Source organism: Dipodomys spectabilis, unplaced genomic scaffold (genome assembly GCF_019054845.1).
Source record: "Dipodomys spectabilis isolate Male_0828 unplaced genomic scaffold, ASM1905484v1 ptg000362l, whole genome shotgun sequence".
Lineage (NCBI taxonomy): Eukaryota > Metazoa > Chordata > Mammalia > Rodentia > Heteromyidae > Dipodomys > Dipodomys spectabilis.
Window position 1 is genome coordinate 3718488 of NW_024871039.1, and position 4155 is coordinate 3722642.

A 4155-nucleotide genomic window follows, 5' to 3' on the forward strand; every position below is an offset into this window, starting at 1 on the left:
ATTTAAGATTCACTTTAAAAAGAAATTCAACAGGTGACAATGTTTTTTTTTCTGACTATTCCAAAGAAATGATCATTTCATCATTATAGTGTATAGCACAATATACCCAGAAAGCATTAGTTAAGGAAAAAAATTCCTATTCTTTGGTTTGCTTCAGTGTGTATCTAAAGCTGCATATCACATCTTACCCACCCTATTGTCAGTCTTCTCATTTGAAATATTTCAATAACTTTTCATTCCTTGATTTGTCAGCCAGCAAATTTTTATAAAACTACATGCTTTCATTCATTGTGCTTTCCAAAATGTATCTCACAAATGCCTAGAACGAAGCACAATCTGAAACATCTGTGGAGTTTTCCACCTAGAGTACAAAGTAATCACTTTCCATACTCCTTAGAACCAGCTGTTCACTGGCATTAATTGCTCTGTCACTTCCATGATTTAAAACAACAGCATTTGACAATGGCGTACATTTTAATTGGTTTACCACATTTGGTTCGTTTTCAGCAAGGACTGTCTTCACGGAAGATGGTAATAGATGAGGTTTGCAATTATGTATTTTAAAAGGGCTCTAAGTTGTGGATATTGAATATCCATTTCAGTGACTAAATATTTAAATTAAATCCTATAAAGTATACTCCTTCAATTTTCTGGCTAAAGTGTTCTAAAATCTAGATATATATATATATTGTCGGCCGTGGGGCTTGACCTCTGGGCCTGGGCACTGTCCCTCAGCTCTTCAGCTCAAGGCGAGTGCTCTACCACTTGAGCTACAGCACCACTTCTGGTTTTCTGGTGGTTTATTGGAGATAGGAGTCTCACGGTCTCTCCTGCCCCAGCTGGCTTTGAACCGCAATCCTCAGATCTCAGCCTCCTGTGTAGCTAGGATTACAGGTGTGAGCCACCAGCGCCCAGCCAATCTAGATATTTTTAAAGGAAATATTGTACGTTGTTTCCTTGGTGACAATGTAATTGGAAGACTTAACATTTTCATGCACCATTGCCGTCTTAAATGAAGTAGATATACATGGGTTTGCATACAGAACTTTTGGAACAGCATTAATGTTGAATCTTGGATGGAATTTGGTTGGGAATTGTGGCAAGTTTTCATGGTATGAGAAGAAAAAGGCCACACTAATATTTTATCTGCTACAATGCTATATTAGTTTATTCAAACACACACATACACACATATACACAGATATACACATGTGTAGTATGAAGACCCAGTCAGTATGCAAGAAAATATTTTAATAGGAATTCCATAAGATATTTAGTCTGCTGAGATCTAATTAGAATTTGTAGACATATCTAGTTGCTTCAATCCCTGGACAAGTCATTATCATTGGTGAAGGTGTTGCCATTTGAATTTAGAATGCCCCAGAAAGACCCATGTGTTAAAGAAAAATGACTTACCATTTCCTCCCAGACTGTAGACAATACCTGAATAGTTCTTTTGGAGATTAAGTTCTTCAGAGTGAAACCTATGAGAACATGGACTGTCATCTACTTTCTTCTTTTCTCTTTAATCATTCTTGGTCAAAAACATTTCTTTTTGACATACTCCCCATCTTGACATTGTCTTGTCATAGGCCACCAAAGCCATAAAACAAATTGAACATACACTGAAACCTTCAAACTTATAAATCTGAGTAAGCCTTTCTGCTTATTAAATGGACAATATCACTTATTATGGTAGGTTATAAAGCTAACACAGAAATCTAGTCTTTCTAGCAAGGTAAAGTATATAAAAATGCTTCATTATAAAATATCTAACTCCAAGTTGTATTTTGTGTTTTTGTTTCTGTAGATCCTAGAGCTTAAACTCACGGCCTGAATGGTGCTTTTGTGTTCAAGGCCAGTGCGCTACATAAAATCTGACCTGGAACTCCATTTCTCCTGGTGGTTAATTGGAAATAAGAATCTAATGAACTTTCCTATGCAGGCTGTCGTATTCATGTTGCATACTTTATGTAATGCCGATTCTCAACATTGTATAGATGCTCCAACTACAATATAAAAAAAAAACTTAAAACATACTAAGGATATTTGTAAAGTATAAAATGAAGGAAAAATTTTCATCCTTTACAAATCTATGCAAAATCTATGCTAAACAATTGATATTTTACTGTACCTTTCCTGCAACCAGTTTGATATAGTTTAATACTTGTCACTCCAAGTTTCTCTGTATTCTACTGTATATTTACTTTTTCACGTATGTGTGTATATGTATACATATATGCATCTATCTATATATGTTTCAATGTGGATCATTGGATTTGAAGCTGCTTTGTTTTGCTGTTCAGCAATTGAACCTTGCCGCCTCATTCTGTGACAATATCTGTGCTCATTCTCATCATTCCTTTATTTACCAAATCATCACCTTCTAAAATCAGCTTCATTTCTTGGGTAAGTTTACCAATCAGTCCAACCAATATCCACCCAGAGGGTCTTAATAAATCAAGTTTTAAGGAAGAAGATAACATGAAGTGACAACTACAGAAATTCTACAGAGACCTGACATCTTTCACATTTCTGCCTTCCTTCTCTTCTCATTCTTCAAAAGCATTGACTAACACTATAAATATACTGCAATTATAAGTTAAGGATCAGTGGGGTTTTTCCCAACCTGAAGCCTTCTTTTCCGTGATTCTTGACATAAACTTTTTGGGAGATTTTTTGGATTGTGAGGGGATTCCATCCAAAACAAAGCCATGTATATCAAGAAAATCAATATTTTCAACTCAGAGTACTAAACAAAAGAGGGAGAAAATTAAGGTTAGCTATATATGTTAACCACAAATATAGGCAATATCAAGATATCTTGAAATTGTATACTTTTATTGGATAAAGTGGCTCAATCCTGTAATATTATCTACTTTTTTAGAAAACAGAGATTAGAGTATTGCATTTCCAGGCAAGCCCAGACAAAAAAAGACTTTTCAGAAACTCTAACCATTTGCTGGGTGCAATGTGGTTTGCTTGTGTTTGGAGGACTACAGTCCAAGCAGGCCCAGCATAGTGATACTACCTCAAAATAAGCAATCAAATTACAATCTGCAGGTATGGCATAGTAGAGATGCCAAAGTTGTAAAGTTCCTTTCATTGCTGCAATTGGTCTTCTTGTATTCCTATTTAAATATTTTTCCCTTCCCCTCCACAAATGATGCCAACATCAAAAAAGTGTGCTTATGTAAGAAATGCATGATTCTAAAATTTCATGACAATTCTTTTGAACTTACTTTTTGTGGAATTGTCTAGTTTAAGAAAATCAATTACACTTTCTATATAAAAAATGTTCTGGGGCTGGGAAGGTGGCTCAGTGGTAGAGTGCTTGCCTTGCATGCCTGAGTCCCTGGGTTCAATTTCTCAGCAGCACATAAACAAAAAGAAAAAAGCTGGAAGTGGCGCTATGGCTCAAGTGGTAGAGCTATCGCTAGCCTTGAGCTGAACTGCTGAGGGACAGCACCCAGGCCCAGAGTACAGGCCCCACGACCGGACCCCCACAAAAAAAACATGTTCTGTGCTTAATCTGGTAGCCCATTCACTAACATTGAAATGATACAGAGAAGATTAGCATGGCCCCTGAGCAAGGATGACTCGCAAATTCATGAGGCAATCCATATTTATACAACAACAGATGCTGGAGGGGATGTGGCCACAAGGGAACCCTACTCCATTTTTGGTGGGAGTGTAAACGTGTTCAACCACTTTGGAAAGCAGTATAGAGTTTCCTCAAAAGACTCCACATAAAGCTCCCCTATGACCCAGCAACCCCACTTTTGTTCATTTACCCAAAGGATCACAAACAAGACCATACTAAAACTACCAGCACAACTATGTTTATTGCAGCATTATTTACCATACCTAAGATATGGAACCAACCCCTATGCCCCTCAGTAGATGAATGGATCAAGAAAACGTGGTAAATATATACAATTGCATTCTATGCCTCCATCAGAAAGAATGATATCGCCCAATTTGTTTGGAAATGGAAAGACTTGGAAAAAAATTTATTAAGTGAAATAAGCCAACTCCAAAGAAACATAGGTCCCATGGTTTCTCTTATTTTCAATAACTAATATATGTCCCGGATTATCATAAAATGTCAAAAGCTATGTGCATTTGACCAGATAAGATGATGTTAAGCTAAAT

General features: G+C 36.5%; 1 non-coding gene across 1 annotated transcript; it reads left to right on the plus strand.

Annotated features, from left to right (window-relative positions):
- Positions 1–3523: 3523 nt before the first annotated feature.
- Positions 3524–3630, plus strand: LOC122095811. The gene has a single exon (XR_006145206.1). It is a non-coding gene; the product is annotated as a U6 spliceosomal RNA (small nuclear RNA).
- Positions 3631–4155: the final 525 nt, after the last annotated feature.